Source organism: Globicephala melas, chromosome 9 (assembly GCF_963455315.2).
Source record: "Globicephala melas chromosome 9, mGloMel1.2, whole genome shotgun sequence".
NCBI classification, from domain to species: Eukaryota; Metazoa; Chordata; class Mammalia; order Artiodactyla; family Delphinidae; genus Globicephala; species Globicephala melas.
Window position 1 is genome coordinate 78,344,752 of NC_083322.1, and position 23,867 is coordinate 78,368,618.

Sequence of the window (23,867 nt, forward strand, 5' to 3'; positions counted from 1 at the left end):
GAATTGTGATAGAGTATGCTGTCAGTGAATACATAATATCATGGATAACTATCATGTAGCCCATATTTAATTTTCTATACACAGCACTCTTAGCTCTAGAAAATAAGGGTAAAAGTAGGAAATTAAATGAGGAGAAAGAAGTAATAGTGCATTCTTAGGTTTACTGTTTTAACAATCACCATCAGTGACCCAGTTTTGTTTTGTCTTTTCCCCTTCCAAAGAATCTATACATTACTTCCACAAGTTTTGTATAAAAGTCCCTCAAGGCTACATGTGACTAATGCTTCTTTGGGACAAATGCAGCCCGAGGGATGGAAAGAGATTTTAGGGTCCAAAAGCTGACTCTCACATTAATATGGAGAAGTGTCCTATTAGGATGATGGGTGCCTGCTGATAGTAGAACTTGCTAATGTGTGAAAAAAAATTTTTTTGCTGGTATCACGAGCTTTGTGCTGGGCGTACTGGTTTATTTGGAGCCCGTTACTTGCGAAAGCTTCACCTTTTCCATTTTTAGAAAATGTGAGGCAGCAAAATGGTTTTTGACAAACTGCAGATCCTGCAGAGTTTAATCAGCTTGATTGTGGGCACCGCACGCCTCTCCCTGTCCCTTATTTTATTTGACCACTGGTGACATTTTTCTGCTACTGGATTATAATTTTAAAAGAAAGTAAAAGAATGTGATTCTTGAAAACGAAAAATCTGCTTGATCAAAAATCGTCAGCAAACAATAGGAAAAGAAGACTCTCGGGAGCTCTGAAATGGTAACTCATTTTCTCTCTGTCTCTCAATGTTTTCAAGTATACTTTTAACATATAGACTTAGAATACCTCTTTTATCTTATTAAGGACTGAGATAGTACAGTAGTAATGTACTCTGTGTGATGCAAAAACAAAGGAGTTTTTTTGTATGTAACTTAGTGGATTTTTGGTTTGTGTACCTACATTCTTTATGTTGCTACATAAATCTTTTTTTCCAAGTTTGATTTAAATTATTATTATTTGAAATTATTAACTGATTTGCCTGCTAAAACTTCTTTATATCAGTGGTAATTTTGGTTTTAATTTGGTTACAGTGATACTGAAAGTTTAAAATGGTACATAGAACTTAAGGCAGTGGTCCTTTCAATTCGAACAATTTTAACTCAGTTAATTTCTTTCAAATGGAACTGAAAAAATATGTAAGAAGATGGTTTGAAAAATGTTTAATATGAAAACAGGGAGGACTTTTTAAAATAAATAACAAAAGGAAAAATATAAAGTTAAAGGAAAAGGACCCAAAATTATAAAAAGAAAAAAACTTAGTAATATAAAAACAACTAAGATGGAGTAGTCCCTACAGTTTTAACCGGTGAATATATTTAGACATGAATAATCAGATTTTGGGGTGAATTTATATTGAAAAATCACTAGCAGAATGTCTTAATATCATAAGATATAGGTATCAGAGTAAGCTATTTGAATGTAATTAAAGGAAGTTTTTATATGCAATTTTTGAAGGAGTTCGTAACCATAAACCCAAAACATTTGCTAAATTTACTTATTTATGACAAGAATATATAGCTGCTTATTATTTTCAGTGTTGTCTGGTTGTTTTTATGTGTTATTGGTTCATGTTAAGGATGAAATATAAGAAAAACTTCAGTCACCAAAGATTGCTTACGTAACTGTTTAAGAAGGAGATAAACTATGACAAGACTAGTTTTAACAAAGGCAATTTAGATGATTTCTCATTATTTGTTTCTATTCTTTAATTTGATGACAATAACCATAGCTGGTATTTTAAAAACAGAGGTCACAATTGTATCTATTATTATTTTGCCCATCATCCAAGGAGAGTAGAAAATGTCTAGGCTTTCATTTCTTGGGGTCTTTCTTCCCCAGGGCTGTTGTCTTCAGTGTGGTATCATTAACATACCAAGTTCTTCAAAAGTTAAAAATATCTAGGAGATATTTTTTTTTAGCTCCTGAGGAGAATAGTTCATACTCTTTCCAGCCTAACAGATTACATTTGCATATCTTACCTGTTCACTGAGCTGACAAATTTACTGATTAAAGTGATATATCTTAAAATTTCAGCTTGATGCGATGCTTTGGAGTCTTCTGCAGTTTTATTCTGGTAAGGTTGACTCCCTATTTGGAAATGAATGACTTACCCATCCAATCCCACCAGCTAGAACAGTTAGTAGAAAATTATTCACAACAAACAAAAACTTCTCCAGATAACATTATTTTCAGTTAGTTTATTATTTACTTATTCTTCATAATCCTACAGCACTGTGAAGGATTTATTATGAGATTAAAACAAATCAAACCACTTTCTCCATTACTGTTAGAACATTCTTTTCTTCTTTTTATACTCAGGGAAAATCGGCTTTTACTCAGAATAATGGCTCTCTGGCCAAGTCTTGTCAGCCAGTCCCCTAGAATTCCTGCTGTACTAAGGCAGACAGGGCATAAAATGAATTCTTTCTGAAGCAGACATTGCTTGGCTGAGCAAAAGTGACTATCGTCTCCGACATGGTGTTTTCTCTACACCTTTTGCTTCTGGGCACTTTCTATTGTATTATTCAGTAAGTGAGGCTACACTGAGTTGTACTATGGTAACAAATGATCTCAACGTCTAGGTGGCTTTATGATAACAAAGTTTATATATTACACATGTTATATGCCCATCATGGGACAGTTTAGGCTCTGCTTCATTATTCTAAAATAAAGAAGCAGGCCCTATCTGAGGCATACTCATCTCATAGCAGAAGGTCAAGGACAACGGCAGAACCAGGAGCTGGCTTTTAAAGCTTCTGCACATGTTACTTGCAGTCACACGTCATCATACAAAGCAAGTCATATGACCACATGTAAAGTCGATGGTGCTAGAAGTCTAATGCTCGTGCAGGGACTGGCCCAGCTGAGAGCAGCAGCACATATCTTGACAATAATACAACCTACCAAAGTCTGGTCACGTATATTCATGTTCCTCTCCTACATGCACAAAAAACCCCATCTAATCACAGTGTCAGACTCAAAAGTCTAGAACCTCATGATAGCCCAGATGAGGATCTTAATTTGGAGAACTAGGAACTAAAAAGGATAATTTATATACTCTATGCCTCCCCCTTTGTCCGGCACCACACAAATACACAGTTCTAATATACTGCGGTGGACGCTTTTAAACAGAAGGGGGAAGAAGTGAAACACAAAGCAGTCACCATGTAGATTATAGCAAATCTGATACGATGGTGGAAATGCCCCTTTCCTGGTTATGGCGAATGTTCCCTGACGGTCCCCAGGTTTGATGCCTGCCTGCAGTTGTGCACCCTATTATCTCCATAGCTCTTAGCTCTGCCCTCTGGCAGATCTTTTCTATTATACTCCCTCCTTGGCATTATCTGAAGAGGGCATTGTGGAATATTCCCCCTATCCCCCCTGCTATCAGGCTAAGTAATATCTTAGCCTGATTTTACTGCCAATAGAAATTTGGTAGGCCTGAAGTTTATCTTAAATCTGGAACACTCACAGTCTCTTTTATTCTGGGCTGATGGTTCATTTGGCAGTACAACTTTCTCAAAACATAGTAGGCTTTTTACTAATAGTATTTTATTTTATCCACAATCATGTACCAATAGCTACACCCATGATACCCATCTAAACTCTGGTACCTTGAACTTACTGGGCTTCTAGAAGACTTGTATCCTTTATTCTATTTTCTCTGAGCCATTGTATCCAAAGGAAAGTATTTACTGGCTGCTACTTTAATCAGAGGGTTTTTGTTTGTTTCTTTTCTTTCTTTTTAATCAGAGATTTTAAGGATGGGAGTGAAAGTTACAGTCTGGATTTGCTCTTTGCTAAGAGGCTGTGTTGAAATTATCTTTTGTGACTTAAAGCTTTTCACAGTTTTTCTTTTACTAAGTAATGAAAAGAAGCAGTTTCATCTTTCAGTGCTGTAAGGCCTGAAATTTCTAGATTCCCTCTATTTTTTTTTTTTGATTCTCCTTACAAACTGGCCAATACCAACTAAATAACGACAGCAACTTGAAGCCACAGCTAATTTAAAACATTATGTGCTCCCCAGGTTATTGCAGTTTACAGTTTTGCCAAATATTGCTCTGTAGCATTATATGGGTCACCATGTTTCCAACCTCCAATAAAATTTTCTCACCAACTATGGCTTGATCTCAGTAAGAATAAAGCTTTTTAAAATACCATTCACATTATATATATTTTGTGTGACAGTTTCAGCTCTGCTCTATTATTTTGTACCCAGACTTAAGAATTAGCTTATATCCCAGGAAAAAGAGTGATGGCAGAACCATGCCGTGGTCCTGCAACTTCTGCTCAGAAATAGGCCCTGGCACTATCACGCACATTCTATTTGCCAAATCAAGTTACATCATCAAGACTGACATCAAAGGAGTAGGAAGTATAATCTTCCTCATTCGTAGGGACACAGTGGAGAGGGGATGTAAATATTTTGACCATAATGCAATCTTAAACATTTATCTTAAAGTTATGTTACTCAGTATACTAATATGTTAGTTGCTTGACATTTTTAGATAATTCTGATTTTTTCCCTAATGGAGCTAATAACGCTGATGGCTGCTTATAAATGTTTGATTTTTTAGTAAGATTAGCATGATATAGATATAATTCACTTATGCAATATTATATAATATAATACATTAGCTTCACTAATGGAATGTTAGATACTCATTGGTGAAAAAATGGAGTGCTTTGTAATATGCAGTATATAAGATACCTAAATGTTTGTCTATAATTTTTATTTCCCTAATGTTTCCAAGGAATAAGATCATAGATTTATAACAATCTTTGTCTTAATTAAAATTTTACCTCTTTAATTAAAAAACTAGATGTATTCACTGAATAAATTTTAAGGGGTGTTTAAGACTATCAAAATGTTTTAGGACAAGGGCCAGGTCTAGAATGAACTTGAAAAGGGTAGAAAATTTGGGTGTCATAGTTACAAAAATGATTCTCTCTCTTCACTCATCATAAGCACACATCTGGAGACACAGCATACACTTCTAGACCTTTCTATCACAAACTCACTCAAGAAGCATGATTTTTTCTATTACTTTAAGTGTAAAACTGAATATGGTAGCATTCAAGCTAAGAGGAAAGAAAAAAAGTTTCTTAACAGGTAATTTACAGGATGAAACCTATTGTTAAAATATTTGAGACCACAGAAGAGGACAATAGTAATTAATTTGATTTATTCCAAAATAACTATGAATCAATATTTTTGTTTTTAAATACGTGAAAAGATTTATAGACTTACAGTTTCATTCTCCCCCTAATTTCTACTGTTTTGCTCTCAAAATTGGATTCTTTTGCTTTGTATGGCAATAGAACTTCAAAGAAAATAAGCATTTAAGTGTATCAGAGCTGATACTCTGAAAAAATGATAAATAACAGTGCATGACTTAATTAGAGGCAAGTGGCCAGCGTGGTTAAAGAAGTCTGATATCTTATTCACATTGTTTCAAAGAGAAAAATAATAAATCTACTTTGCAAACAACTTTACAATAGGAGGTGTTGCAAACATCAGAAAGCTTCAAAAACATGTACCAGTCATGTTTGCAACTATGATTAAGAAGTAATAGAAAGATTCACAGTCTTGTAAGGAATCATATATATTCAGAAGAAGGGATTATATATACTTAGAATATAGGTGATCACATATATGCAGATGGAAATAGGGAGTACGGAAATTGTGGTGGTACTAAGCCGTTAGATGATTTAAGTTTAAAGTTTAATTAAAACATTGCAAAGTATGTACAAACCAGCTAAAGATTCTCCAAGGAGAGTTTGTGTATGTGTGTGTATGTGAGTAAACACACATGTGCTTGCATGTGCATATGTGTTGTGAATGTGTTATATATAATTTTATACAGTGCATATTAATGTAAATAATATATATATATAAGGAGATATATGTGAATACCAGTTTACTAGAATTATTAATATGAGTAAACTCAAGTATTTAAGCTGTAGGTGATCAGTTTTATAATAGTTCATAGAAGTTATTTTATTGGGAGGAAATTGTTTTCAGTGTAATTTTTTAAAAGCTTTTAGGAATTATCTGTTACCACTGGGGCTGTCTTCATGACCTTATAATGACCTAAAACTGTCCCAAGTAATTTGTCCAGGCTGATTTAAAGTCACCTGAAAAGACACTAAGCAGTTTATTTAAGGTAGCAATTATTCTGAAGGGTATTAAACTAAGGGCAAATATGCTAATTTTCTGTTACTTTGTAATCTCACTGAAAAATAAAAATAATAAAGTTTTTAGCTTCAGGTCTCTATTCTAAACGTGAGATAGTCAATGACACTTTGGGATTTAGAATTTGTTTACTGAAAGGATAGATGCCATGCAAATATTTTGATGAAATTATATTTATCTTCAGCCAGTGAAAGACTGGATAATATGACCTGTTTTAGGTTGTGTGAAGCACCACATGTCATTTTTTTGTTTCAGTTGCCTCACTTCATATTACTTCAGATATATTAATTCTACCTTTGTTCATCATTTAACATTTGTTTTTGTTTTAAAAATTTGAAAAGTCTTTATAAATGTGCCCTTTCATTTCATTATCATTTTCTGTGATTTTTTTCTAACAATTTTTATGCATATTTAGGGATACTTGCAGAGTAAAAGAATCTTAAATATAAAAAAGCTTTCAGTTTAATAATTAATAAGGCTGAGAGTTTACATTTAACAGGAATTTATTTGAATATTTCTTAATTTATAATTTGCATCTTTTTTCATATTTTAGAAGTCATTCAATTTTTCACAACTTACATAATCTGGGACCTTGAAAGATGTATGTGTCTTCCCTGAGCAATTTGCTGTATTTCCTAATGATATATCAGCCCCAGATATATATACTCTAAATCTTGACTATGTGTCTTTAATCCTCTGTTCAGAGACTTGGAGCCCTGAACACCCCTATAGTCTGACTCAGATTTTTATCTCTGTGTTTCCTAAGCATTCAGTACATATGACCATCATTATATTCATCATATTGAACTTCATCATTAACTTAGTTGTCTCTCAGTAAAATAAAAGACGGGAGACAGGAACGTATATTCTTTCATTGACTCAAATATATACATTCATTCAAATATATACATTCACTTAAAATACATATTCATTGTATATATTTGTTGGTTTTTTAAATTAATTTTTATTGGAGTATAGTTGCTTTACAATGTTGTGTTAGTTTCTGTTGTACATCAAAGTCAATCACTTATACGTATACATATATCCCCTCTTTTTTAGATTTCCTTCCCATTTAGGTCGCCACAGAGCATTGAGTAGAGTTCCCTTTGCTGTACAGTAGGTTCTCATTAGTTATCTGTTTTATACATAGTAGTGTGTACATGTCAATCCCAACCTCCCAATTCATCCCTACTCCCCCTCCCGCGCTTGGTATCCATAAGTTTGTTCTCTACATCTGTGTCTCTATTTCTGCTTTGCAAATAAGTTCATCCCTATTTGAATGCTACTCTCTACCAGACATTGTTCTATTCACTGGGGATATAGTGACAAATAAAAAGCAAGTCCTTCTTCCCCAGAGGTTATATTTTAGCTGCATGCCTAATTTAATTTTACACCTAAAACATGGCCTGACATATTAGATACAATTTTTTAAAAAATAAATTTTATTTATTTATTTTTGGCTGCGTTGGGTCTTTGTTGCTGCACGTGGGCTTTCTCTGGTTTCAGTGAGCAGGGGCTACTCTTCGTTGCGGTGCACGTTTTCTCATTGCGGTGGCTTCTCTTGTTGTGGAGCACAGGCTCTAGGCGCACAGGCTTCAGTAGTTGTAGCACAGGGGCTCAGTAGTTGTGGTGCACAGGCTTAGTTGCTCCGCGACATGTGGGATCTTCCTGGACCAGGGCTCGAACCTGTGTCCTCTGCATTGGCAGGCAGATTCTCAACCACTGTGCCACCAGGGTAGTCCTTGGATATATTTAATAAGTAGTTTAATGTATTAATAAATAAGTAAAACATGGAATTTATATAATTAAGCATAATAATCTTTGAAGTTACTTAAATTTACAGTTTAGAACAATTTAAACATTCAGAACAGACGACACATATCTTTAAGTTATTTGAAATATATCTACTAATTCTAATCAAAATCACTTTGAATTCTGCATCAGAAATGAAATTAAATTTCAATTGATTAGTTTTAAATGTTTTCATATCCATTTCTCAAATTACCTCATCTTTTCATCCACTTTTGAAAAGAGAAGGAGAGATGGAAGAAGGAAAGGAGAAAAATGGAAAGAGAGAGATTAATTTTGGAAAGAACTTTTCTAGAAATATAAAGAAAGTTTTAAGTCTTTGCAATAAATTTGCTATGTTATTTTTAAAGAAAATGACCAATGCAAGTTTTAATTCAGCTGACTCCTAGTAAATCATTGCTTAATGAAAACAAGAACCGCAGAAAGTAAAATGTTACATTTGTTCTTAGTACATCCCGGTAGGAACTAGCAGACATCAGATTTGTCAATGTCACAACTTCCTTAGAGTTTCCAGGAGAACACCAGGATCAAAGAAAAGAAATAGATAAGATAAAGAGTTACAATCTCTTTGCAATAGGAGTTTCCCATTTAAGTTTTACTTGTTACTATCATTTTAGAACAAGTTGAAAGTATGCTGGTTAGAAATGTTTACCTGACACAAATGGAACCCCTTCTGAGACAGATTTTATTGAAAAATTACATGGTTGGGCTTCCCTGGTGGCGCAGTGGTTGAGAGTCCGCCTGCCGATGCAGGGGACATGGGTTCGTGCCCCGGTCCGGGAAGATCCCACGTGCCGTGGAGCGGCTAGGCCTGTGAGCCATGGCCGCTGAGCCTGTGCGTCCAGAGCCTGTGCTCCACAACAGGAGAGGCCACAACAGTGAGAGGCCTGCGTACCGCAAAAAAAAAAAAAAAAAAAAATTACATGGTGTGAATGAAAAAAAGAACTGTCAGGTTGGATCAGATATTCTGTATCTGCAGGTGCTTACTTGGGTCATATAATCTTCCCAAAGATATGTGGAAAACCTCACCTGTGCCAGAAGCTTCTCTATTTTATCAGAGAAGAGGCACATTTTCATTCTGTCAAACAAGTATTTAATCATAGTTTAAACAATATCTTAAGTGTTAGAGTAAATTTTTTTGACCAACATGATGGTTCCATGGTGGTCAGTTTGATATAGAGATAAATGAAGTAATAAAACTTCCATTGTGTAAGTAAGCAATTTTAATTACTTTATCTGTAGTTGGGTTTTTTCTTTTCACTTTTTTTTTTTGGTTGTTTGTTTCATTTTACAATATTTTGATTTGACCACTGTATTGTTATTAACTAGAAAATTGTGTTTGTGGCCTAGATTTTACCAATTTTTATAGTACATTTTTTTACCAGTTCAAATTTATTTACAGTAATAACCATATTATATTTTGCCTCTCCATTTCCTTCACGTCACTGCTCCCTCACTCATTAGTCACTGACTTTATTGCTTTTTCTGGAGCAATCAGTGCACAGTCTGGCCTCAGGACCTTTGTATTTATTGCTCCTTTGGTCGTAAATACTCTTTCCCGAGATATGCACATGGTTTCCTCCTTCAGACCTAAGGTAAAATGTCACCAACTCAGAGAGTACTTCCCTGGCCATCCCAAGCAAATTAATACCCACCCACCTTCTATCCTTTTGTTTTATGGCACATAACATTGCCTGACATTGTATTACAAGTTTGTATGTTATTTGGCTTATTGTTTGTATAAAATTTAAGTGCCTTAAGGCCAGGCACTTTAATTATTTGTCACTACTGCCTAAAATATTGTCTGGCACAGAGTAAATACTCAATAAATATTTATTGAATTAATAAAAAATGTCTACATGGTTTATGATCAGTCCAGTTAAAGTTTATGAAGCTGTTGACGAAATAGTTAAAACTTTTGTAACATCAGGATAAGAGAAAATTCAAAGACATAAAAAGCAGAAGACCTTATATTTGGAACAAAACTTCCCTTTCTTGAGGCTTCCAGTAGTGAAATTCAGGAGATCAGAATGCTGAAATATTCTGACCCACCCCTCTGCAGGCCTTTGAGTGTTCATATGCAGAATATTCAACCACATGGTAGGTATGGCCACCATCAGCTGGGCTCAAGAGACTGGCAATGCCCTCAAAGTAAGTTGACCCCTAGACTGGCCATTAGAATTTCTTCTGCACAAGTCAAAGTGAAGCCCACACGTGGTATACGTTCCTCACGTACAGGCCATTACTGATGGAGGTCATGGAAGAAGGACTCCCCCTATGTTAGTCTAAAGGTGTCCATCCGAAATCAAGAGGAATTCACACATCATTTGCTGTATCAAACAGCACTATTATCAAGGGTCAAGTGGTCACCCTAAAGCCCTGAACATGCCTGACAGAGCCTCACAACCATCCCTTTGCCCTCACTGACATGCCCAGCGTCATCCCTGTGGTCTGTCTTGGGAAAATGAGGATTTGACTCATCATGCCTGTTTTTTCCTGTTAGGTCAGTAACCAGAACTTTCAAGTCATTCCTGATTCTCAAGGCTCTAATTCTCATCCTCAAATTCTGTCTGTCTCCTGGTGCTCTTTCACCATGCTCTCTGGAACTCACCAACCTGGCCTCTTTATTTTCAACTGCTTATGTGTATTTTCTTCTTCTCTCTAAATGAAGCCTGGTTCTTCCCTGATGACACTGCTTCTCATGCCCACTTTCCAGAGAGTGCTATATTCCTGTCACATCACTTAAATCGCTGGGATTGGAGGGAAGGTAATGTTCTGTTGCTCCTCAGTCACTTCCAGCGCAGTCTCCTGCTTCCTCCCTAAATTCCCTAGCTGTGATCTCATGACATTGGTAGGTATCACCTGATACTCCTCTTTGTAGAAGTCTTCCACCAACCTCTGGTCACTTCCCCTCTTCTTTAAAGATTTTAGCTTTAGCTTACTGTTACTCTCTCCAACTTCTTTCTTGCCATACAGTACGGTAATTTTAACGTTCAAAGAGATGACTCTTCAAAAACACTAGTCTCTAAGTTACTTGACTCCTCTCCTGCAAAGATCTCATTTTCCACCGTGAAACAATTTCACCACCTTGTAATGTATGTGTGCAAGGAATATTGAACATGGTATTTATGTTTGAGTTTCAATGTGTGCATATATATTTAGGGTAGTAAATTTTCTGTTTTTTATTTATATACCTATCATAAATCCTTAGCTTAAATCAACTCTTAAGTTATCCCTAATACTATCACATAGTAAGGGATCCAAAGAAGCATGTGGGATAATGTGTTCTACATTTCTGAAAAAATATTATTATAGAAATCGTCTATATTTCCCAAAAATGTACAGTAAAAGAAACAGGATTGGAAATAACTGTGAGAACACTACTTCTGTATTACTGTAGTTTTTATTGACAAATAAGATTAATATTGTTTAATAAGGCTAATACTTAGCTAATGAATCTCCATTACATTCTTTTTTTTTTTTTTGAGATAATATTAGGTTTTTGGCCCAGATTTGAATTGTCTTTATTTTGTTTTCTACATTGTTTTTATTATTTATTCAAATATGAAATAGTGAAAGACTAATGTTACAAAGCATCTATTTTAGTCAAATAAAACTATTCAAAGCATATTTTAAATTTCATATTTAAAAAGATTCAGTTATTTAAAATTTATATTTTCTTTATTTGGGAAAAAAGAAAAAGCTTTTGTTAAAATGAAATCCTGTTACTTGCTAGCAGTGCCATGAAATTACTTCTTAGTTGCGTTGTCACTTTGAGCCTTTCATCATCAGTAGTGAAAAATGTTAATGACATCATAGCATTAGGGACAAATCAATAGAGCGTGTTAGAGTTTCAGCTAACTCTCAAATAAATCAGCTATTCTTTAGCAGAGTCAGAGACTAAATAGTGAATTATTTCAAAGTACCTCAAATCCAATTAGTGATTACAAATTGTCATTTGTTTGAAGGAGCCAGAGTGAAAAGGTTGTCAAATTCAGTGTCTGCCTCCCATAATACCTTTTCCCTTCTTACATTTTCCAATGCAAGGAATTAAAGTGGTTTGAAAAAAATTTATACTGACTTTTAAGCACCTATTAATTAACAGCTAATTGTTTTATTTACATTGAATTCTAAGAATGACCTTGTTTGTTTTATAGGGTACTTACTGTGTCCAGGTACTTAAACAGTTGGACTGAACAAATGTACCCCAGGAATTAAGAATTCTTCTTGGAAAGAGGTAAGAGATTTGAAAATAGGCACATGTTTGTATGTTAATAAGTTTGGTGAGAACTTAGATTTACTAGTACATTTCTTTGGCACATAATTTATAAGGTAATTTCTAAAAATTAAGGGCACTTTCTGTTTTCAATTGTATAGTCTTCTATTCTGTGGAATGATTTGGTTATATGAGAGGGCTCCAACATTAAAAAAAAAAAATAGTGTTTAGGGAAGCCACATTACCCCTTTAAAATGTCAAGATCTGGATTGCTACTATTTTGCTCTTCTTTCTTTCTTTTTTTTTCTTTTTTCAAAAAGTTTGTTATACTTAGGAATTAGACTGGGTTTTCCATGTTCCCTGGGAGCCACAGAGCAGAGGTAGATGGTGTGTGGGCAGATTGCCATCCAGAAAGATCCTTTGGCTAGCCTGCCCCTTCTACATTTCCTGGACCACATACGGTTACTATCAACTCGAAGCCATTCAAAAGTTTAAGTGCCAAACACAGAAGAAGGAGTCAGTTTTTAATGTGTTATGCTGTCTTAATTTTGACCTCAGATGTGAGAGACTGAAATATTACCTTTAAAATAAAATATGGTTAGGAAATCTGAATGTATACATATTACTTTTTTAAAAACCCTGTTTAACTGTGATTGTTGCTCAAGACTCATTTCATCGTATGAAGTAGGAAGAAAATTTACCGGCATTAGGCTTACCATTCCCACTGTATTATATATATTGCTATTAGAAGGAATGAAGAAAGGAGTGAAAACATACACTAAACATCTATGAGTAGTTGCCTCATAGGACACAAATAAAGGAGGCATGGTTCACAAAGTAAATTTCCTGGGTCCTAATTAAAATCTGTCGCAAATTTATGAAGGCCAAAGTCATATATAGACTTGATTTCTATGTCATTGCCATCAACATCTTTAATGTATACTTGACAATCAAGCCAGTTTTTCAAAATTAATTTGTAAAAGCATCAGCAGTCCATATGGATGAGTCTTAAATCACTGAATGCAATTAACAATGTACACATTGGATTGAGATGAGGCAGTGACTGGTTGTCAACTCATGAATATTTATAAAAGAGTAGTAAATTCACCAAAAATCTGATGAAATTTACTTCCAGGTATTGCATCTAATAGAACTATTTGCAGAATTGAACTTACGATTCTAGGCTTTGAGTGATACAAATACAAACTAGGGTAGATAAATATCAGTTTGTTGGAAAATGCAATCTGGCCATCCCAAAGTGGGAGGCCTGAGACCTGTTTTTTATCAGTATCCATTTCAGTGACAGGGCTACTTTATCCCTTATTTTCTCCTTTTTATTTTTTCTTTTTTAAACAGAAGCAACCTGAAGGAGAATATCTGCCTGTAAATTTATTTAAAATATTTAATATAAATAATTACTTTAAAGAGTAGACAGTGTACTTTTTCTGTCCTGCTAATTCTATTATCTAATGGCTTATTTGCTTAGGGAATGCCAAGATACATGGCATTTTTTTCCTCTCCTGAATCTGAAAACAGTTCTGCAAATATAGACTGTTTCCTAGGCGTGGCTTCATATAAGTTTGATTCTTAACAAATTCTAGATTGAATATATACAAATACCTTACTAGGAAGCTCATGACAGAAATTTTAAGCATCCATTAAAAAAGTAGAAGGCAATTAAAAGAGACTGTAGTTAAGAAAAAGATGTGCTGATTTTGGAAGAGAGGAATACGAGATAAAATTCCACATTAACTAAAAAAGAAAAATTAAAAAGGTGTGGATAAGAAGGAAGAAGAAGATACAAATCAGAATGCTAAGAAGATTAAGAGTAGTATATATAATTTGTTATTCCATTCAAGTTCATTCTCTTATGACTACTGAATAACTTTGGTCTGTTTTGTAGGAAGTTCTCATATACTAGAATGAAATTATATTCCAGACTCACATAGTTCCAGATTTTCAAGCTGAATTACTGTGTGGCCTTGAGAAAATTACCTTGCTTTTATCTAATTTTCTCATTTACATGGGACTAACAATACCTAATTTTACTTGCTTACATTTTTTTTGCTTACATTTTTTACATATTTTGAAACACTTTATGATTTATTTTAAAACTTGAATTTTGAAATGTACAGTATAGTTTTCCCTTTCTTTGAATACTGTACAAAGTACTTTTTTATTTACCTTATCTTTCAAAAGAGTTCTTTTTTCATGGTTACTTAAGTATGTCATTTTTCTACTCTAGATCGTAAGCTTTTTTAAGGTGAAATATATTTTTTATTCTATATGCCTCCCCCCTCCCACCAATTTAAGGAACAGACAGTATTTATTTAGTGAGTGACTGAAGGAAAGAGTATGAACCTTTTTATATAAATAAGTTGCTGGTGAATTGAGTTAAAACAAAACCATTTAAAACATTTAAAATTCTCTAAAGGATGTCAATATTTAATAGATAAAGGCTTTTTAAAAAATGATGAATAACTCAAAATGTTTCTGTGTTAATTTATCTGTTATTTAATTTTGATTGTTGAACAGGTTCTCTTATCTTATAGCATATTAGTATTTCAATATTTAATATTGAATAATATTTCAATATTTAATAATATTCAATATTCACTTCTAAGATTTTTCAAGGAATTAAAATATTTTTTCCTTATCAGAGAAGTCCTGAGACATTTTTTAAAGAAAAAGAGAAAGGTGAGCTAAGAAAATCATGCTGGAACTGAGCTCCTACTTAGTTGTAGTGACAAGAATCTTGGTGACCTGGGCAACTAGAAAGCTCTTACCTCATTACCCTGGCCACATATTAGTGCCCAGAGAGTCAGAAGGAATGCTTAGAGGCATGGCTTGCCTCCTGAGGGAATCTAGTACATGCCTACCTTCCTCTGCACTCAGTGATGGTGGGATCAGAGTGGCCATGAGTAGGAGAGGAATGTTACCTACCTCTTTAAAAAAACCTTCATTGTCTGCATGTTTGCACAAAGTCTGCTTCAGATTCAGACTGAGTCATTTATTTTTCTGGCTAATAATTCCTTCTTTCCCTAAACTTTGATTTGTTTTTTTCTTGTCTTTGATAATCTGTGCTAAATGATTTTAGGTCCACAGAATTTCTGAGCCTGCAGGGACTTAGGAGATCATTTTATTGTTTACATAAGGAAACCAAGGCCAAGAAAAATTTAATACAAATTACAGAGACTAAGAACGTAAACTCCAAGCTCTCATTCTACAGTTCTTTTCTTTATATCATCATATCTTGCTTCCAAAATACTGCTTTTGCTGGATTTTCTTCCTTATTCATTTTGGGATTGTCTGTTGACAGTTTCCATTATTTATCAGCGTTGTCTTCAACTGCAATTGATATTTGTGTGAACAAAATAAAGAGGTGACATTCTCTTCTTTCACAAAGAGAAGTCTGTCAGTGGGTGGAAATAATTGAGCAAAAAAAGATTGGGTAATAAGAGAAAGACATATGTACTACACTACCTCAAGGAACAACCCTTTTTGGGGAATGGAATTTTATGGCTGGTTAAATATATGTCTCTCTATATGTGTCTACATATATATATATAAATATATGTCTAAATATATATAAATATTTGCCTATATATATGTATATATATATATGGCAAAATTCTGCATAGAACCTTTGTCTCTGTTAAACTCTTTGAGATGTGTACAACTTCTTTGGGTGAAGACTCTCTGTCAGTTTATTTTTCCCTTACTAACTTTACTGAGGGGATAATTTAGGTAATAGAAACTGCACCCGGTTTAGAGGGCTCAATTCTATGAGTTTTGACATTGCTGTACACCCATGAAACCACCCCCACAAGCAAAGCATAGAGTATTTCTCCACCCTGACAAGATTCCTTGTGACCTTTTACTTTTTTCGTACTATGCATTAGTTTGCATTTTATACGAAATAAGTATACATATTTGTGTGTATTTTTTTTTACTTAGCATAATGGTTTAGAGATTTACTTGTTTGTATCCGGAGTTCATTTATTTTTATTGCTGGACAGTATTCCATTGAGGGATACACATTTGTTTATTCACTTGATGGTGGATATTTAGTTGTCTTTAAGTTTTGACTTTTCTTAATTAATTTTCTCTGAGCATTTGTGTGCAAGCCTTTGTGTGGGCTGTGTTTTCATTTCTCCTGGAAAAACATGGAGGATTGGAATATCAGAGTTATTTGGTAGGTGTATGTTTAATTTTTTAAGAAATGACAAACAGTTTTCCAGAGTGGTTGTACCATTTGGCACTCACCTGATCAGCATATGAGAATTCCCATTGCTCTGTGTCATGGGTCTGCAAACTATAGTTCTTGAGCCAAATTCAGCTGTACTTATAAAGTTGTAGTGGAGGAGAGGGTATGGAGAAAAGGGAACCCTCTTGCACTGTTGGTGGGAACGTAAATTGATACAGCCACTATGGAGAACAGTATGGAGGTTCCTTAGAAAACTAAAAATAGAACTACCATACAAACCAGCAATCCCACTACTGAGCATATACCCTGAGAAAACCATAATTCAAAAAGAGTCATGTACCGCAATGTTCATTGCAGCTCTATTTACAGTAGCCAGGACATGGAAGCAACCTAAGTGTCCATTGACAGATGATAAAGAAGATGTGGCACATATGTACAATGGAATATTACTCAGCATAAAAAGAAACGAAATTGAGTTATTTGTAGTGAGGTAGATGGACCTAGAGTCTGTCATACAGAGTGAAGTAAGTCAGAAAGAGAAAAATAAATACTGTATGCTAACACACATATATGGAATAAAAAAAAAAAAGAGTTCTGAAGAACCTAGGGGCAAGACGGGAATAAAGACACAGACCTACTAGGGAATGGACTTGAGGATGTGGGGAGGGAGAAGGGTAAGCTGAGACAAAGTGAGAGAGTGGCATGGACATATATACACTACCAAATGTAAAATAGTTAGTGGGAAGCAGCTGAATACCACAGGGAGATCAGCTTGGTGCTTTGTGACCACCTAGAGAGGTGGGATAGGGAGGGTGGGAGGGAGGGAGATGCAAGAGGGAAGAGTTATGGGGACATATGTATATGTATAACTGATTCACTTTGTTATAAAGCAAAAACTAACACACCATTGTAAAGCAATTATACTCCAATAAAGATGTTAAAAAAAGTAAATTTCAACCCAGAATTCTGTATACAATGAAAATATTCTGTAATGTGGGAGGCAAAATGAAGATATTTTGAAATAAAAGATAAGTAAGAAAATTCATTGTTGGCAGACCTGTACTTCAAGGATTGCTAAAAAAAAGTCCTTCAGATTGAACAGAAATGATACCAGATAGGAATTTGGCACTTTAGGAGAAAATAAATAGCATCAAACCTTGGTAAATATCTGGATGATTGTAAATTTCTTCTAATTTCTTTAAAATACGTATACTATTTAAAGCAAAAAAAAAAAAAAAGTTGTAGTGGAACATAGCCACACTCATTTGATTATGAATGAGCTGCTTTCATGCTACAAAAGCAGAATTAAGTAATTGTGACACAAACCATATGGCCCTCAAAGCTTAAAATATTTACTATCTCGTCCTTTAAACAAAAAGTTTGCTGATCCCTGCTCTGCATCCTTGCAAAACTTCATGTTGTCAGTTTTTTAATTTTAGCCATTTTCATGTATATGGAATAGTATTTCAGTGGGGCTTTAATTTGCATTTCCCTCATAACTAATGATACTGAACATCTTTTAATTTGTTTATTTGCCATCTGTATACCTTCTTTTCTAATATATCTATTGAAATATTTTGCTAAATTTTTAAATTGGCTTTTTGTCTTATTAATACTTTTGAGTTTTAAGAGCATTTATATAATCTAGATAAAGTCCTTTTGTAGATATATATGTTTTGTGAATATTTTCCTTCACTTTGTCAATTTCTTTTTCATTTCCTTAAGTTTCTTTTGAATAGCAAAAATTTTTAGTAGGGATCAAGTGCAATATATCATATTTTTCTTCTTTCATGATTGTTGGATATTAAATCTTGCTTATCCTAAGGTTACATTTTTTTCTCCAGTATTTCTTCTAAGGGATTTTACTGGTTTAGTTTTGAAGGACTATGACCGATTTTGGGTCAATTTTTGCATGTAGTGTAAGTAAATGTCAAAATTAATCTTTTATTCTGTGTCAACGTCTAGTTGTTCTATATGTTGAAAAGACATGTTTTTCTCCATTGACTTATCTTAGGAAATTCATCAAAAATCAGTAACCTATTTCTGGATTGTCTAATTCTCTCCATTGTCTACCCTTTTGCCAATAACACACTCTTGATTTTTGTATTCTTTTTTTTAAAATTTTATTTATCTATTTTTGGCTGCATTGGGTCTTCATTGCTGCACATTGGCTTTCTCTAGCTGTGGAGGGGGGACTACTCTTCGTTGCGGTGTGTGGGCTTCTCATTGCGGTGGCTTCTCTTGTTGTGGAGCATGGGCTCTAGGTGTGCAGGCTTCAGTATTGTGGCATGCAGGCCCAGTAGTTTTGGCTCACAGGCTCTAGAGTTCAGGCTCAGCAGTTGTGGGGCACAGGCTTGGTTCCTCCGTGGCATGTGAGATCTTCCCAGACCAGGGCTCGAACCCATGTCCCTTGCATTGGCAGGTGGATTCTTAACCACTGTCCCACCAGGGAAGCCCGATTTTTGTAGTCTTAAAATTAAATTTTATCAGATGACCAAGTCAGCTATATTTTGAATTTTAAAATTTCTTTGGTTCTTCTAGGTGGTTTGCTTTCCCAATAAACCCCCCCCCAAAAAAAAGCCTCCTGAAATTTTAATTAGGATTTTGTTGAATTTATAAATCAACTTGTGTTTCTTTAGATCTCTCATTATTATTGATGTTTAATTTCATTGTGGCTAGAGAACATACTCTGATATCAATCATTTAAAATCTACTGAGAGTTGCCTTAAGGCCCACTGTATGTGTTTCATACTGCATTTTAGATTCACTATGTGTTTACTGATCTATTTTTGTCTAGTGATTCTAATAAAATCCCTTACTATGATTAGTCAATTTTAATTTTCTTCTCTTCCTCTAGTTCTGTCAATTATTGCTTCTTGTACTTTATGGTTCTTTTTTAAGCTCGTACACATTGATGCTCAGTATGTCTTCCTGCTGAATTGCCCCTTTCATCATTATGTACTGTTTCTTCTTACCTTTGGTGATGCTTTTGCCTTGATGTCTACTTTAGATGATATTAACATGGTCAACCCAGCATTCCTATGCTTAATATTTGCATCTATTTATTTTCAAGTCATTTGTTTAATTAATGCTGAAGTTGAGCATTTAATGCAATCTGATTTCTGTTGTTTTGTCACATATATCCCCCCTATTTCCCACCAGAAAAAGAAAAGCTTTTAGGATCTTACATTTGTCCCTGATATTCTGACATGTAGTTATGTCAGATTTGGGATTTGTTTTATTTTGTGATAATTGCTCTAAGCACTAAGCAGACCCTTAATCTGAAGACTAATGCCCTTCAGTTATGGGAAATTTTCTTGATATATATAAGATCTTTATACCTTTATGTCTATATATAGATATATAAATACAGATAGATACAAATAGATTGATATACATGTATAAAATAATTGTCAATATATATATATAGATCTGTGGAATATATATAAGAAATTATATATAATATATATAATATATAATATGTATTTCTTCCCTGAGTTTTCTGTCTTTTCATTCTGTTAGCCCTAAAAATCTGATATTTGACTGCTTTAATTGATCCATTAATTTTCTTTAACCTATATTCCTCCATTTTGTGTTCTTGCTGTCATACTTTGTGGGAATTTTTCCTGGTTTTGTCTTCTGACCATTGTATTATAGTTCCTAGTCCAGTTACCATAGTTTTAAATGCTAAGAGCTCTGTTTTGGTTCTCAGTTTCTTTTTTCTTATAGTCTTTTTTGTTTGCTTATTTATTTTTAATAAACTAAATAGATTTTCTTATTTCTGGAAAATGTTCATTATAGTTTTGTGATGTTCTTCATGTCTTTCATCGTTTTTGTTTTCTCCTAGTTCTTTCAGTTTCTCTTTTGAGGGTTTTTGTTTTCCATTCATGTTGTCAGATTTCCTCTTTAGTCAGGTAATTCTGAGCTGTCCCTTGGTAAGATATCAAACCACTTTTGGAAGCATTGTATGGGTAGGATCGGGGTGGGAGGGATCAGAGTGTATTCTGTGGATCATTAGATTGCACTTGGTATTGAAAGGTAAGCAAATCAGTCTTTTTGCAGTGGACCACCAAATGATGATACGTGGGGTACTTTCTCTAGTGCTCTTTAATTTCTCCAATAGTTGGCAGAGGGAAAATACTGAAAATGATCGTTGATATTTTAGGAGCAAAATGGGGGGAATGTTGATCTGATTTTTATCCCGGTAAGGTATGCCTTTGAGCGCTCATCATCTCCCAGTTTCCTTAGAGTGAATGGGTTTGCTTTTCTTCAGAGGTCTTCTAACTCCACTTTGTCAAGTTTATTCAAATTCCTTATCCCTAAATTTCCTTAAAGTCTTATATTGCCGTGATCATTTTTATCATTCTCTTGGTCCTAGTGGATGAATATATTTCTGTTTCCTTGTTTGTTAACCCTCTTATACCTCTACTGGGGCTAAGGGAGGGAGAAGAGATGGATTTGTATGTTTAATCTTCCTGGTTTAATTGGAATTCATATTATATTCTTTTTTTTTTTTTTTTTTGTGGTATGTGGGCCTCTCACTGTTGTGGCCTCTCCCGTTGCAGAGCACAGGCTCCGGACGCGCAGGCCCAGCGGCCATGGCTCACGGGCCCAGCCGCTCCGCGGCATGTGGGATCTTCCCGGACCGGGGCACGAACCAGTGTCCCCTGCATCGGCAGGCAGACTCTCAACCACTGCGCCACCAGGGAAGCCCCATATTATATTCTTAACAAATAATCAGATATTATGTAAATAGATTTGTAAACTTAAATATGATTATGGTTGATGGTAATGTGTTTCCAGAGGTTTGATAGGCAGAAGAAAGAATTTCCTAAGTTTCCTAAGTTTCTCAGGAACAGATATCTAGACCAATGATTAATTACACTTTCCTCCCTTGTGGCCATATCTTGAGAATCATTTTATAACTTATTGGCACCTTTATTATATGAAGAGAAGAAAACTCACATGTCTCCATTCTAATACATACTAAGAAATTTTACTAAGAGATTCAGTAGAGGAGGGATTGGAAATTATTGGCTAAAATGATGCTTAGAGATTATCTGCAGATTTCATTACTCATGTTATTTCTGTTCTCCTATTACCATAGATAATTGACTATAGCTTAAGTGGGAGTACAGACTAAAATACAGTTACAGCTCATCTGGGTTTCATCAAAACTGTATCTCTGTTGGGACACAACTGGACTTTGAAACAAGTTATATCTGGAAGTACTACCCAGAGTCATCAGAGATTTGCCTGAGGTCTGAGACAGTTGCTGTGGAAACTATCCCACTCCACTCTTCTTTAGTGAAACCTCAACTAACAGCAGTTAGCCAGAACTGAAAATAAGGAAAAGTGAAGAAATAAGCAAAAAGAAACAGGTATTAACATTAGTTGAATTTGTAGACTGTTGTACGTAGATCCATGTAGATTAGTTATTATGAATGGAGTTTCTGGAACAATTAATTTTAGTCAACACTATAAACATTAAGGCTCAGATCCTCAAGTTTTTGAGGAATTTTGTCCCACATCATTCTAAACATGTGGTCACAAGTTCCTTGAACTTTCTTTGTTAAGCACAATTGTGTTTTGTTTCTAAAAGTGAAGTTAAAAAAATTTAGACCAAAACATAGAATTAATTTTTAATCAGAAAAGCAGAGACGTTCAGATGAAATTATTTAACAGTCTGTATTTTAAGTAGTGCTTTTCTAAATATTATTAAAAATCTCAAAAAAGTATATCAAACGGTATTCAGAAAGCCATCTTACTGAGTAGTATAACAACTGACATGATTTGAAATGGTGTTAAAGCTGTAAATACGTTGTCAAATTGTGATTTTTTTTGTGGGGGGGAGTTGGGAATTTTGAAGTGAAAATACATTTTTTTAAATGATGGCATTTAAAAGATTTTTCACCCAACAATACTTACAATACTAAATTCTCCTTGTATAGTGATTAAAAAGCTAGCAAAAGGAGTATGGGGATACAAAGATGAATAAAATAAAAGCGTGCTTAATCATAAAGTATTCCCAGGATATCTAAGATGAGTCACATCAATAGAAAAATCAATTGCAGTTCTACGATTATTTAAGAACACCCCAAATTTCCCTGTTTAGCAGTCAAGAAGTCCCTCTACACAATGACAACTATAACTTGCTATGTAGACTGCCATTCTGCCATAGATTCAGTTGGTAAGGAAACAATGATATCAAATGGATTGAAACACATTGCTATTACCAGGTAATATGCAAAACATATCCATCCCTTACCATGAATCTCATCCAATTTTTAAACTAGTGGATGAGTGTCATGCTCGAATTCATAATTAAAAAGAAGATACACATGTTGAAGTGGCTATTTTGAAGAAACTACATGAAATGGTTTATCAATTGGTCTGCCAAAATGCCTAATTTCAATCTCATCCATTCATCTAGCTAACTCCGTATAAACTTTCACATCTCGGCTCAATACTACTTCCATAAGAAAAGCCTTAATGTTTTATAGTATTGTCATGCTTAAAACTTCTTGTTCAATGCTATCTTTTATATGTTATATTTTCTATTAAGTTAGTGATTGTGATTCTCTATTTACTGTTTTATTCACTAGTAGTTGCTCAGTTAATATATTTATTATCTGATTAGTTGAGCTTATATTTAAACATTATATATTTTGCTTAATTATTATCATGGTTTCTTACTGCTTTCAGTAAAATGTGAGAATACCTATGAAAGTGGCTTTCACTTATGGATTTATGGACATGTTTGAATCATCAAATCCAAACCATGATAATGACTATTATATCATAAGCTTTTGCAAAGTTATCCTAAATGTATTGTTGACTTATTTTCAAAATCGTAATAAAAATCCTTGATTATAACCTAAATTTAAGTGCAACCAAGAAGGGGTACACTATATAGTAAAAAAAAAAAAAAAAAAAAAAAAAAAGATGTCTAAAACTTTGGCTTGAGTATCAGAAGGAATTAATTACAGTTCTTTACTTACTAGTTGCTTCATTTTACCAAAGAAAACAAAGTTAGAACAGGAAGAGTTTTAAAAAATTATTCTGCAGAATTCTTTTAGGTATAAGAATGAAAGAAGTGAGGAGAGAAAAGCACAATGATTTGTCCCAAATAACCAGTCAATAGAAAGCATAGATATAGAAGACAAATTTTTGAAAGCTATAAACACACTTTTTCTACTGCAAACATATGGACTTCATTTTAGTTATTTCCCTCCTTAAGGATTGTGTTCTTTAGAAAAGTTGTGCCTCAAGCAAAAAATAAATGATACCATTCATGTTTCGTGAATGAAGTAAAACCTTTACCTCTACAGCCTGGTCACTTAACGTAAGAATATCCAACAAAAATAACAAACCTAATGCCACTCAGTTAACAACAAA

The 23,867-nt window shown here is 34.1% G+C and overlaps 1 protein-coding gene across 2 annotated transcripts in view; it reads left to right on the forward strand.

Annotated features, from left to right (window-relative positions):
- The window catches only part of SEMA3A (semaphorin 3A), a 647,654-nt gene that overhangs the window by 294,754 nt on the left and 329,033 nt on the right, over window positions 1-23,867 (forward strand). For both annotated transcript variants that reach the window (XM_060304734.1, XM_030856995.2), the window contains exon 2: window positions 12,204-12,283. The gene's annotated coding sequence lies outside the window, so the exon portion shown is untranslated. The remainder of the gene's footprint in view (window positions 1-12,203; window positions 12,284-23,867) is intronic.